Source organism: Danaus plexippus, unplaced genomic scaffold (assembly GCF_018135715.1).
Source record: "Danaus plexippus unplaced genomic scaffold, MEX_DaPlex mxdp_38, whole genome shotgun sequence".
In the NCBI taxonomy this organism is placed as follows: Eukaryota; Metazoa; Arthropoda; class Insecta; order Lepidoptera; family Nymphalidae; genus Danaus; species Danaus plexippus.
The window spans coordinates 1,110,659-1,125,202 of record NW_026869859.1 but is presented as its reverse complement, the minus strand read 5'-3'; the positions used below and the strand labels follow the sequence as shown (position 1 = coordinate 1,125,202).

The window sequence follows — 14,544 nt, the reverse complement described above, 5'->3', positions numbered from 1 at the left end:
CACACGGCGCTGTCTATGGTCATTAACCTTGAGCTCTTGGGTCAGCTGGATCTTGTACGGGTGCAGGCTCAAGTCACAACGCAAAATTCGCCAAGTTGTCGTCTGCGAAAGGCCGAGTTCCTGTGCGCGACGCGGAATTGACTGCCGCGGGTTTTCGAGGACACTGTCGCGCACAGCGGCGATATTCTCGGCAGATCTCGCGTTACGTTGACGCACGGGAACCGGCTGATTGTTAACTGACCCGGTTGACTCGAATTTGTCCACCAATCGACGGATAGTCGACTCGGTAGGACGATCATCGCGACCGTAAAACGGGCGAAGTGCGCGGAACGTTGCTCGAACTGAAGACCCATTTTCATAAAACAATTTTATGATTTGCACGTGCTGCTCGACACTGTAACCTGCCATGGTGGTTTGGGAGGACGGAATGAATATAACACACTGCATTTGACAGCTGTCACTCAAACAACATGGCCGCAATCAGCTGTCAAAGTTCAAGCGTCCCTATTGGAAAACCCTATATTATTCGGTAATTTAATGGACCGAATGATTCGTTGTGAATTTGCAATGCGAATGTAAGACACTTCGTCTCTGCTTAATACATCGGTGCCTATAACTACCGGAGTATTCAAAAACGTACTCGGTACTTATATTATTTGGTATTTGGTAATTCGAAGGAGTTCGATCGTCCTTAAGCAAAACAGTTCGGTTCACTATGACCGACTTTCTTACAGAAGTTACAAGCTATGGATTTAAATTGAAACGAATTAGTCCTTGAGGATTGAGGCAGAGGCAAGTTTCGTGGCTTAGTTTTATTAATGTCAGGTTTAGGCCGTTTATTACTGCATGATGCACTCATGTGTCCCCATTTATTATACTCACAGCATTTAATATTTATTTATTTATATATTTATATACCAAGAGAAGAAATAGTTACATAATTAATTACGTAAAGAAAGACGCAAATAAATGATGACAATATTATTAACTATAACAAATTACAGAAATCCAGACCAGGTATAATGATTTGATTAATATCAAACTACCCACCATAATATATTATATAGTATTCTTAGAAACAAGGTAAGAATTGACTTTTTAAAAAATAACATTCGATACAATTCCACCGCTAATTTATTAAATTTACACAAAAATAAAAACAATTCTAAATGAATAACTTTCAACTATCTTGATTTAAACTAATCGTTAAATGAAATCCGAATATGACACAATCGAAAGATTTAAACACACTTCTAGAATCTACTAACGACTAAACTATCACACCAACGCGCGTTACGAACGAAAAAGAGCCCTGATGTCCTCTGACAACTGCTTATATGTCGTTTGAGTCTCTCCTACCCTCTCATATTCCTACATTGATTCTCTCCTACCCTCTCATATTCCTACAGTATATATTATTCAGCTGAGAAACAAACGCCGCCCGACTGATTTAACATTGAAGACGGGCGATAAGAAAATAATATCAACAAAAAATTACTAAATTACAGCTCAGAATTTAACTTCTTTATGTTAAATTGATGTAAAGTCGTCATTACTGAAGGGCATCGCAACAAATGGTTTTCTTTTGAAAGTAATAACATGTTCACGATTATTAAATAACGTAATAATTAATCTACCATTTGATTGATTTAATTTAAAGAATACATTATATATAATGATCCCCTAATGTAATACTCAGTCACGTACGTACTCACCAGGTCTTTAGAAGATTTAAAATGTGTCCGTTTATATTTACAGTTCTAAATTATTCGTAAAGTACTTTGATCACTGCCGTGAAATAAAATTTAGCGTGTATTATAAATTACTGTTATTGGAAAAGCTAAACAAATACAAATAACTACATTATTAAGAATATTAGTAAAGATTTTTTCCGATTTGCAACTCGACACGTTTAACAACGACAATGTCGATGAGCTAATGTTGTAATCGAGATTACGTCTTGACCTTGGAAATGTCATAGAGAATATTAATTTATGAAATTGAGAAAAAATATTTTTAAAATATGATTTTTTTATATATGTAATTGTTTCGAAAATTGTAATATTTATTTATCCAAGTGCAGTATTGAGGGATTCTGATATTTAATATGAAACAACAGACACAAAGAATGTCTTATCTTTAATAATCATTTATTACCAGAAAAGCTTTAAGAAGAAGAAGAAAAATGAAATTGTTTTAGAATGTGTGGAGAAACTAGGAAGTAAATAATCTTATTTGATATAACAATATACATAAATAAAAACATCGTACGCATTCATATACTTCTGTTGGTAAATAAGTAATGGGTTCACATACAGGAAAATGATTTTTTTTTTATCATTTCCATAGAGACTGGAGCCAGAAGAGGTACTTTAGGAATATCATTTAAAAAAAAAAACAGCTTTAGAGAACAAACACATGCAACCATGTATACAAATCCGTTATTGTATTTGTGTATTTGTGGTCTCTGCTATTCACACTCGTCACATTTTAAAGTCTATACCCAGCCAATAATTGATTTAAGTTTAAATTTCATTATTCAATCAATTTAAAATCAATTTACAGAATGTCGAAAAAAAAATAAAATTAATTAATTTCTTCGATTTAGATTAAAGTCAAGATCTAGATTAAAAATAAAATAAACAATATAAGGAGCGGTTATTTAAATACAGGTATTAATATAAAAATAAACTATAATTCTTTAATAAAAACATGCTACCAGAACTATAAGACATCGTCCAATTTTGTGAAGACGTAAAGAATTTTTTATTTAGTTGTTCACAGGCTTTTAATTTTATATTTATAACTATTAGGATATTGAGGTCATTTGGAATAATGGTAATTAATATTAAATACCATTATTCCAAATAAAGCGAATAGTATTAGTAGCCATTGGGGGCAATTTCTCGGTATCCGTTGCAGTAGAAAAAACAAGCTTACCATAATCTTTTTTTGGTTAAATTCGTTCCATTCAGAACAGGCAAAGAGAACAAAGCCCATACAGCCATGTCTTTTGTATTTTGTGTCTTAAATATTTTTATATATCAGGCCGGAGCCATGTCTTATTCTTATTTTTTTTTATTGAATCATGTTTTTTTAAATTAGGCCGGAGCCATGTCTCATTCTTATTTTTTTTTAAATGAATCATGTTTTTTTTATATTAGGCCGAAGCCATGTCTTATTCTTATTTTTTTTTAATTGAATCATGTTTTTTTAAATTAGGCCGAAGCCATGTCTTCTTTTAAAATATATTTTTTTGTCAAATTCTTGTATTATCACATTCCGTCTTTTTCCAATGTCAAATCCTTGTAATGTCATTTTTGGTACATTTCATTTGTCAAGATCAATATACTTAACGATCAAATCCTGAAAATAGCTGAAATAGCTGAAAAACAAATATCTCAAACAAAACAAACAAATTAGTATTATATACATATGTACAAATAACAATTAGATTTCATTTATAGTAGAAACAATAAAGCCATAAACTGCCGAGAAGCATTCTTGACTGCTTAATATTTGCTGAAGGGAGCGCGGGATATCTTCAGCAGTTTTAAAAATACTTAAAAGTTGATCTACAAGGACCATCCTTTGAATACTAAACTGTGGACAATCAAAAAATATATGTTCAAGGGTTCCATCAGCACTATTGCAATATGTACAAGTTGAAGAGTCAAAAACACCGATCCTAAAAAGGTGAGCACCAAAACTACAATGTCCTAGACGCAAACGACAGATTGTGGTATAATACTTTCTATTGATATAGTTGTTACCCCGGGTAAACCAGGGGGAAGAGATCTTTTTCTTTATTGTAGCTAGCCATTTTCCTTTTACCTTTACGACCTGATGCCATAAGTTATAAAATTCTTCCTGTAATGTGAGTTTGAAAAGAGATAGAGCGTCTGAAGAAGGAATTGGGAAATTTAAAAAGCTATTACTTAATTGATTGTGGGCCGGGTTTGTAATAAATTTTGCTAAATAATCTGCTTGCTCATTACCATTCACACCAATGTGGGCTGGTGTCCAGAAGAGGACTATTTGCTTGTTTTGTGACAGCAAGTGATACAACTCCCTTAATTTATATATAATATAGTTAGTTTTTGAATTTAATTGTGGATTTTGTAATGCCATTAATAAGCTTAAACTGTCCGTTATTATAATCCACTTTTGGTGAGTCTGTATTTGAATTCAGCTGAGTATATGCTTGTGAGTGGATTCAGCCTATGCCCAAATCCACTTTTGACCTGACTATCATAGACAGCTATAGAGACTGCTTCATTATTCCTAGACCCATCTGTGTATATCTGATGATATCCCTGCCACCTATCAAGTTCCCTATAAATGTCTTCCTTATACTTTTAAAAAATTTTAACTACAATTTTAATCTGAATAAATTTAGATTTATATGACCCAGAGTAACAAGGCCATACTATGCTGGAAAAAATGTTGTGTTCATTAAAAATTTGTTCTGTTTCAGAGAAACCTTGCAACAGATAAGAATTAATATTGGCAGTCCTGTTAATAGTGTGCCTCAGTTTAACAAGAAGTGGATGATTACTAATGGAGAGCAACCTTGCAAAAAATTTTGATTGTAAGTATTTAAACCTAAGTGCCAATGGAGGTATATTACATTCCACCTGCATTGACACTATGGGAGTAGTTCGCATCGCACCCATTATAATACGCAAACATTTGTTTTGTATCTTTTCTAATTTATCCACTATAGTACCTACTCCTGCAAAACAAAAGTAAGCATATTCAAAATGACTCCTCACTAACGATTTATACAATGTTAATAAAATCCTTGGATCAGCACCCCAATATGTGCCTGTCAAAGATTTTAAAACATTACAAGCATTTAAAGCACGAGCTTCTAGGATTTCAGCATACTTATTCCATCTAGAATTGTTTGAAAAAATAACACCTAAAAACTTTACAGACCTATCTACAGACATTACATTATTATTGAACAAAATATTGACATTCCTATTTCTAATAGCCTTTTTTGAGAAGACAACAACTTTACTTTTGTCAATGCTGACCTCTAGCCCAAGGCTATCAAAATAGTTCTTTAGTTTCTGGAGTGCAACGTTGAGGACTGATTGTACATGTAACAGACTAGTATCAGAACAATAAACAACTAAATCATCTGCAAACTGCAGATTAGAAACTTCACTCCCCAGTATTGAATTTAGCTGATGTATGAATAGGATAAAGAGTAGAGGGCTCAATACACCACCCTGTGATACACCCCTACAAGAATACCTTGGACCAAATAACCGATTGTTAACCTTAACAAACACTTTTCTGTAGTTCAAAAAATTAAAAATCCAATTTACAACTTTTCCAGGTACCTGTAGTGATAATAAAATTGAGGATAGTTTTTCCAGATTTACATTATTGAATGCCCCTACAATGTCTAAAAAAACTCCAACTAATACTTTATTCTCGGAACGAGCATCGTGGATATCCAGACAGAGATGACGTAAACTCTCACAAGCAGAACGACCACAACGAAAGCCGAACTGATTGTGAGGTAAAAGATTATTACTTTCTATGTGAAAAATTAGTCTCTGTTTTATTAATTGTTCGAAAATTTTTCCAACGCAGGAACTAAGCGTAATGGGACGATAAGAATCAGCCAAATTTGAGCCTTTGCCAGGTTTTAATATTGGTACCAGACAATCAGTTTTCCAATCCTCTGGGATAATAGAAGACGACCATAGACTATTTAACAACCTTAGGAAAATAGATAGATTTTGAACATTTAAAAGTTTAAACATTCTATAGGAAAGCCAATCCAGGCCACATGAGGAATCTGTTCTAGAAGCTAATGCAGACTTTAACTCTTGTAAAGTAAAACGACCAATCATGTATGAATTATCATTATTTACTCCAAGAACATTATCTATACTTATCTGTTGTGAAACAGTATCAGGTGTGTATTTATATAAAAATGTCTGAACCCAATTGAGGTCAGAAAATAGATTAAAACTTGAAAAGCTTTTTTTGAATTTTCTCATTTTAGCCCAAATGCGACTTATTGATGTCAAACGATTTATTGAGGAGCAGAATTCAGACCAACTTTTGCGACGTTCTTCTTTTAGAGTACGTTTTTTGAAGGCTTGTGCACGCTTGAAAATAATGTAATTTTGACTATTAAGACTAGTTTTGAAATTAATGTACGCGTTCTTGCAGTCTTCTACTACTTTTGAACATTTGGCATTCCACCGAGGTACTTGACGCCTCTTTCTAGGACGGTTATTACTACTATCAGTTGTATTATGGTTTAAGCTAGGTCCAGAAAATTCGATTGCCGATAGAATAATTGCACAAAACTTTCTGTATGAATCGAGCAGATCACAGTTGTCAATCTCAAAGTTCATTAACATTTCATTAACAATTTGTTCATAATTATCCCAATTTACTAATTTCAGGTTGCTGTGAAAAGGAATGTTGTTCGAGGAAATAGAGGGTTCATGTTCGTCTCTTACGAGAGTAAATCTTGTGATAGTGGGCAGATGATAACTGCCTAAAGATTCCTGATGAACTTGCCATTCACAAGAAAGAAACAAAGAAGAAGATACCATAGTTAAATCTAGACTGTTCGGTTTCCAAATATGAGAGCCTATAGTTGTCGGTTGACCATTATTTAAAAGTATTAAGTCATTGCCATCCATGGAATCCATAATAGCTCTGCCCCGAGAATCTATACGACTACAACCCCAGAAAGTATGATGGGCATTAAAATCGCCTGCAATTATTAACGGTTTCGGAATAGTGTACAATAAACGATCTAACTTCGCCTTTTCAAAACCAGGAAAACTATTACCAGGACTATAAAAACTAACCAAAGAAATGGATTTACGTTTTAGTTTAATAACAATTACTACATTTTGTAACGAATCATCGTAAAAAGTATCGAGCTTAGAGAAATTTATACCATTTTTAATTAATATTGCTACGCCGTTATGGTCATTACCGCAGTCATTCCTAATAATGGTATAACCACGTATATTAAATTGAATGCTTGGCTTGAGCCAAGTTTCTGAAATAAGAGCAACATGTATATTATTTTGGTATAAAAATTTTGGAACTCAAGTCTGTCACTTAACAGACTTTGAGCGTTCCACTGTACGATATTTAAGATTCGATGGTTGAATGTGACGATTTGCTATTTTTATTCTGAATGGTTTCTTTAATAGCTGAGCTAATAAATTGTGAACTTATACTAATATTTTGAGTTTTATTTAAAGTAATAACTTTTACAATAGATTCAGTTAGTAGAGTCATCGCTTCAGAGTTTGAAAGTATGGCTTGGATTACTTCTTGACTATTCAGATGTTTGTTTAATGATGGAAAATTTAATGGATTTTTTAAGGTGTCAGCGTAAGACTCGGGTTTACTGTTTGCAATTTTCTTTTGTCTTATAGGGCACTGGCCAGAGATGGCAATGTGATTGCCATTGCAATTAATGCACTTAGCTTTTTCAATATTAACCTTGCATTCTTTGAAAGAATGCCCCTCTGTGCATATGGAGCATCGTGCTGAATTCTTACAAAATTTAGCTAAATGATCATACCGTAAACATTTAAAACACTGCTTTATCGGTGGGACATATGCAGAGACGGGCAGACGCCACATCTTAATATGGACATAGTCCGGCAGTGACGTAGCTGACGCAAATGTTATTACAACACTCTGAGTAGGTTGCAGGGTGAAGGTGTTATTTTCTTGTCTGACTTTGCGCATTATGCGTTGGACAGAAATTACTTTTTTTGTTGTAGAAATAGCTTTATATATTTTATGATTGGATAGATGAGTGGGCACCGAAGAGATAACTCCTGCAAGTTCGGTGGCCCCTGCTGGTATTGAAGCCTTAAGGCGTTGCTCTTTAAGGAATGTAGCATCGTCTAAAAATGCGTTTGCTAAATTCGCACGTTGGAACACAACACCGACCTTATATTTGTTGATTTTCTTTAAATATTGTATGCCTTTTACAGAGCGTATGAAACTAGCACTTAGAGACATCATGTCCCTATTGCCGAGTGGAACTTCATTAGTACTTTCAACAAATACTATGAATTCATACTTGGCTTCCGCATCTTCAGGGTATCGTCGACAATAATCAGCGACCCTAAAGGGAGCGAAGGCATCTGCATCCTGCAATGCTGGCGATTCTTCATAATCACAATCGCTGCTTGTACTGGAAAGCAAGGACTCACCCGTATCCTTTTTTTTGCGTTTTTTCACCATCTTTCACTAATAATCACCTATATAATACCTAAATTTTACTTCTGTACAAAAAAATTAAATAAATATTTCCAAATTATATTATAAAACTATTTAAAATAATTAAAATTTTCAAAAGCCCGCGTCTACTTTTGAATTCCCGCGCTTTTCTTACCTTAATCTATTTCAACTTTAAATATTGCTCAGTCATGAGATCGTTACTTTTCATTCTGATTCAACGAAGGGAGCCGTTGAGACCTAGCTGATTCATATTAGAAACTTCTAGTTAACTCTGCTTGAATATCTGTGCTTTTGCTTCTGTATTTATTACGGGCCGTGGATTATTGTTTAACTAGATTATTGCTTCTTTTCTTAATTACTAAATATTACTTACGCCGATTTCATTTTGCACGGGTTTAATGCCGGATTAATTTTTTTGCGATGTAGGTACCTACACGTGTACAAAGAGAAGGTGAGAATTATAAAAGTATTTTGTATCAAATAACTTTTAAAAATCCTTTTTCTTGGATATTTACATTCACTATTTCTCTTCTTTAAAGGCATAACTCTTAAAATATTAATCCAATTTTTAATAACGTATAGCTTTTAGAAGCATAGAAATAAATTTTTATAAGTGGGGAGAAGTTAATACTATTGTTTTAATACTAAGTTTATTATTTCAGATCCATTGCATTTCCTGCTTCTGGATAAGAAAGTGAAAAAGAGTGACGTGGCGTTATTGATTTAAAGGATCTGTTTAAGTATACCAAAGAATTGAAACAGCCTGAACACACTGAGCTGGTTAATAGAAGCAGCTCAGTGTTACTCAGAAACACAAATTACTTCAGAGAAGCAAGCAAAAATTTTATGTTGCTTGACCGCTTGCTTGCTTGTACCATTTCCTCTGGCTCCATCCTCTGCTAAATGTATCTCGCTTCCATACAGCTGTTGCTTTGAGCTTGAGAAAACATTCTTGGATTATAACATGAAGAAAATGGTTACCAAGGATTAATATTTTTAAAAAAGGTGAGCTACTTTGTCTATCATATCATCTCAATCTATCTCAGAATTTGATAAATTATTGAATTAAATTGCTCTCATGTAAAATTCTTCTTCACAAAACAATATAAAGAAATGGGAGTCTGTTTGTAAAATCAAAACAAATGCCTTTTATTTATGTGGATGTGTTATCGCACAATATAGTTCAGTAAGTTGTCCTCATAGCTGTGTTTCTCTGTTCCGGTTAATCTCTGTACCGGATAGACTGATTTTGATGAGATTAATATATTATGATAAGTGTCACAATCAATCTGCTGCATCCTCCATGTGTTATATTTTTCTTAATACAGATGGCGTTGAAGAGCTGCCTCAGAGATTTTCACATTCAGATAACACAAGACACTAAGGAGTTGTCACAGGTTGGTAAAATTAATTTATGTTAGTCTGTTACTATCACAAGTGTACTCACATATTTATAAGGTAAGTGTGAACATTAGCACTAAAGATACTTCATTGTCTCCGGTCCGTTGATCAGAGAATTGATATGTCATATAAGAAATTTTATATTGAACTCAAAGATCACCAGCAGGTTATAAAATATATTTCAGAGATACGAGTTGCTCATGTTGTGTGTGTATAATTAATTTACAGCAACACATATTGATATTATAATTGGTTAAAAAGTATGTGTTAATTTTGTTTTCTGATTGTGATTGGTCATAGAATGATGAGAGAATTTTTTTTGTAATAAAATGAGTGATTTCAATTTCTTATTTAATAATTTAATGTGTGACATAAAACATTTACATAGTCATGTCAATCAACAGTCAGCGCCATCTATCGTGTGTCGCGTTACTACACACAATACAACTGTTATGAAGTGTTCCTGGGAACTACACGGACTGAAGGATACATTATCCTACTTGTATAATAAATGCGAATTTTTTTGAGTAACGATGAATGGATGTATGTTTGATCGTCTTTCACGAAAAAACTATTAGACATATTTGAGTCACACTACAGTATGTCAGGCTGCACACGAGAACAACATAAGACTACAATCCATAAAGGTTTTGTGTAGTGCGTCAGACTATTATGATATTTATATCAAATAATTTCCGAAAAACAACTATCTTATTATAGTCTGCGAGGTTTCAGCTGAGCTTTGCATTTGTGTGAGAGAAAGTAGAGTTGGACAAAAAACATTTAGAATATATATTTTTTTTAATAAGATACATAACACAAGCGGGAGAGCTATTCTAGATTTAAAATAAAATAAGCAAAGCTTGTTAAAGGTTAGGTTAATATTGTATGAGGAAAAATAGACTAATATATGAGTTCAAAATTAAAAAAAAATTATAGCGTCACTCTGCTACCAGTACTAAGGGTGGAGTGCGGAAGGTGCGGAGCGGTGTCAAAGCAGTATAGTATAAACACAAATGTGACATCACACGTACACTATCTGTGTGCACTCACACAAATACAAAGCTCAGCTTACGCCTCACGCACTATACTGTTAACTATCGTACACTAAACTAAACCGTTGGAGTTAGACAAAAATGAATCGTTTGTCTAAAATAGTTCTAAATAAATGTCCGCGACGGCATATTTCTTTTATGTGGAAGCCACTACGACCAAAACATTCACCCATAAAAAAAAATTTATTCGGACACTTTTATAATGCTAATTTTAGAATATTTATCAATCTCTCATCAAAATAAACACATCTGTCGCTTTTATTATTTAATGTAGATAAACTTTGTTTTTTACACTAAGTAATTTAATAGTTTAAAAGTTACCACCATATGATGGACTCGACGATATAAAAAAAATTAAAATATTTATATATATGACAGATCAAATTCAAAGCGGGCGAAGCCGCGGGCAAAAGCTGATATACTATAAAATGTTATTGTAATGTATGTATAAACCCTCTGGTTCAATTCCGGATCATTCCAAATGTAGGCTTTTTGAGATAGAAAAAGTAGTCTCGGGTTTCGTTTTACAAGGATTGCTAGTTGTAAAATACTATCTATTTTTGTTCAGGCATTTTTAGATAATCAAGAACAAAAAGACGACCAAATTAACAAAAACATATGCAATGATAACGTCGTATGGAAAGAGCTTACATTAAATGTGAGCGACACATCCTGCATACTCATGTTGTACGAGAATCCGCTCTAGTGCCGGGAACACGTCACGCAATAATTATATTAAGACATATAAAAGAGATATAATATCTAATTATTATTTGTGTTGCCTCTCTTTATCTTTATAAAGTGTATGCGCTTGTTGCTAGTGATCAGTTGTTGTTTCTATTTATTTGGACTATGTTCTAGGGTCAGCTATTTTAGTGATTTTATATTTGATTTAGTTTTGTTTAAATAGACGTCATTAAGCTCGCGCATATCAAATCTGGCTATGTAACTCCGTCCTGCAATTTAGCACACAACGTCGTCAGTGTTTTAAAGTTTTGCTGGTGAGGTAGGAAGGAGGACGATAGTGCATTTTTTATGGAATGCTATTTCTCGCTTCCAGGGAGCTCAGTACTGCAGGAAGCATTGGTCGACTCTCCTGCCCCCGGGGACTATCAGGATCTAACAGCCCGTGAGCTGACGGAGGCCGCAGCAGCCAGCGTCCAGTCCAGAAGAGTAACATACCTCATGTGGCAAAATCAGACAGGCCTTTCATCCATGACCCTGTAAACGTTGTTAGCTTTACCTGCGCCTTTAGTCTACACTAAATTATAATAACAATTTACTCTGCTAACGTTTTGTTAGATGATGAAGATCGATTTGACATCAAATCAACCCCAACATATCAGAATGTTTGCTCTTGGTATTTGTGGAAATTAATTCCCGATGATATTATTGTTGAATCAGTGTTTTTATTTTTATTTTATTTATTTATTTAATCGATACACCACAGTATTTGATAATAATATAGCACTTAATAATATAGCACTTAAAACAAGAATACCATAAAATGACAGATACAATTTCAAACACTTAATAGGTATATACAGCATTAATAGTTACGTTAGCCTCCATTAACAATTTTTTTAACAATACTCTATTTAATAAATACTACAGACTGCAATATGACACGCTTAATAATTATTTAACATTTAAACAATTAGCAAAAAAAAAGTAAATGAAGTAAAAAAAAAAAAATAACTAACAATAATTACAAACAGTGACAATATAAGATTTTTAGAGATAATACCGTAACTTACAAAGTTCTAATATTAAGTAGAATATAACAAACTAAATATAACAGTAAAGATACCACAATCACAATAAAGCTCCCAGCGTTAATTTTTTTGCGAAAAAGAGGTAGTGAGTCGTGAAAAATGTCAATGCCATCACTGTTGACTTTATTATATGAGTTTATGAGGTGGTTGAGTGGAGAGTATTTACCTATATTTGTTTTGGAAGTTCGGGAGGAGAAAATTTTTTTTAGAGGTTGTCTAGGTGCAGTACGTGGCACTGCTATGTTAATATCTTGTAGTAGGTCTGTTGCATCCAAGTGGTTATTCAATAATTTATAGAGAGTAATTAGAGAGGCAACTTCGCGGCGTTTTTCTAGAGTGCTCAGTCCAAAATATTTTAAACGTGATTCATAGTCGGCCTTATAAGGGCAACTGTTACTTCTACTAGCTAGTCATTTTGTAAATTTGTGTTGTATGCGTTCCAACCTTTCAATGTAAATCTTATAATGCGGATTCCATACTACAACCGCATATTCCAAAGCGCTACGTATAAACGAATTGTACAAAGTTATGATAGTTGCCGGTCTCTTAAAGTCATTGCAGTTACGTCTGACAAAACCGAAGTTCTTCCAGGCCTTCGTGGCAATATGATTTATGTGAGTGTTAAATTTAAGTTTGGCGTCGATCATAACACCTAAATCACGAACAACCGAAACTTCCCCGAGTGGTTTGCCCTGTAAGCTATAGTGATGTCTTATTATGTTTTTGTTTCGCGTAAACTTAATAAACTGGCACTTATCGACATTTAGTTCCATTCCATTCAAATCACACCATTTTTGTATGGAGTTTAGATCGTCTTGGAGCAATTTGCAATCATTCATGGATGTTATAGAGCGGTAAATCTTTAAATCGTCAGCAAAGATAGAACATTTGCTGTTCTTGATACAGTGTGCAATGTCATTGATAAAGATGATAAATAATATTGGGCCTAGGTGTGATCCCTGTGGAACACCAGAGGTCGCAATAAACTCGTGAGATTTGTAACCACCGAGTGTAACTCTCTGTACTCGATCAGATAAGTACGATCGGAACCAAGATAGCAGGGGGTCATGAATGCCGTATAACCTAAGCTTGTAAATTAAGATTTTGTGATTAAATTTGTCAAACGCGCTACTGAAGTCGGTATAGATCGAGTCAACCTGTTGTTTATTATCTATGCACCCAGAAATGTAATGTATGTAAGTTGTGAGATTTGTAGTGGTTGACTTACGCTGGCAAAATCCATGCTGATCACTTGCAATCATGGTTTTGATATATTGGGACAAATTAGGGGTAATTATTCTTTCAAAGGCTTTGGATAATACGTTTAACATTGAAATCGGTCGGTAATTTTTTACATCGCTCTTTGATTTCTTTTTATGAATTGGTAAAATATTAGCTTCCTTCCACTTCGTAGGAAAAGTTGAAGTCTGAAGAGATGTGTCATAAATAATTTTTAATGGGAGTGCGAGTAATTTACACGTTTTTCTGAAAAAAAGAGGAGGAATGCCATCAGGACCAGCTGACTTGCTTGGATTTATTAAACGTAATGCCTTCAATATAGTACGTTCATTTAGTGTGACGTGAGCGAGAGACATTTGAGAATAAAAGTCCGGACTTTCCTCTACGAATTCTACACAAGGCTGCAAAGAAGAATACGAGGACGCAAAGCTCTGTGCGAAAAGGTTACAAATCGCTTGACCAGAATGGGCTGTGGTGTTACCTAGTGACATTTGAGATGGGACCTCGGATTTAGCTCCACGCCGTTTTTTAACAAAACGCCAAAATTTTAAGGGATCGCGAAAGATTGAATCCTCGACTCCGGAAATGTAACGGCTGTAACATGATTCAAGTAGATTCTCGACGCGCCTACGGCTTCTTGCTAACTCTAATATATCTCTAGGATTCTTATAACGTTTGCACAGTTTCCTAACTTTCTCCTTTTCGTTAATTAATTTTATCAGGGAAGATGTGAACCAGACAGGATACTTAAATGCTTTTGGCTTGATTTTTGGAACATGAGAATCGATTGTAGCGTACAAGATATTATACAATTTTTCTAC

General features: G+C 34.0%; 3 long non-coding RNA genes across 8 annotated transcripts; 2 read left to right on the top strand and 1 right to left on the bottom strand.

Moving 5' to 3' along the window:
- The first annotated feature begins 3,324 nt into the window (after nt 1-3,324).
- On the top strand, nt 3,325-7,237 carry LOC133320605 (uncharacterized). 6 transcript variants are annotated; one of them, XR_009753847.1, is made up of 6 exons: nt 3,325-3,696; nt 4,478-4,591; nt 5,351-5,531; nt 5,611-5,938; nt 6,029-6,108; nt 6,438-7,237. It is a non-coding gene; the product is annotated as an uncharacterized LOC133320605 (long non-coding RNA). The 6 variants fall into 6 exon arrangements; XR_009753842.1 differs by having other exon boundaries at nt 3,327-3,696; nt 5,351-5,536; XR_009753846.1 differs by lacking the exon at nt 3,325-3,696 and adding an exon at nt 3,702-3,742 and having other exon boundaries at nt 5,351-5,536.
- Nucleotides 3,544-4,074, bottom strand: LOC133320606 (uncharacterized). The gene is made up of 2 exons (XR_009753848.1): nt 3,999-4,074; nt 3,544-3,603 (listed from the first exon to the last, which is right to left on the bottom strand). It is a non-coding gene; the product is annotated as an uncharacterized LOC133320606 (long non-coding RNA).
- A 1,218-nt stretch (nt 7,238-8,455) lies between the features above and the next one.
- LOC133320604 (uncharacterized) lies at nt 8,456-12,131 on the top strand. The gene is made up of 4 exons (XR_009753841.1): nt 8,456-8,704; nt 8,916-9,258; nt 9,582-9,650; nt 11,770-12,131. It is a non-coding gene; the product is annotated as an uncharacterized LOC133320604 (long non-coding RNA).
- Nucleotides 12,132-14,544: the final 2,413 nt, after the last annotated feature.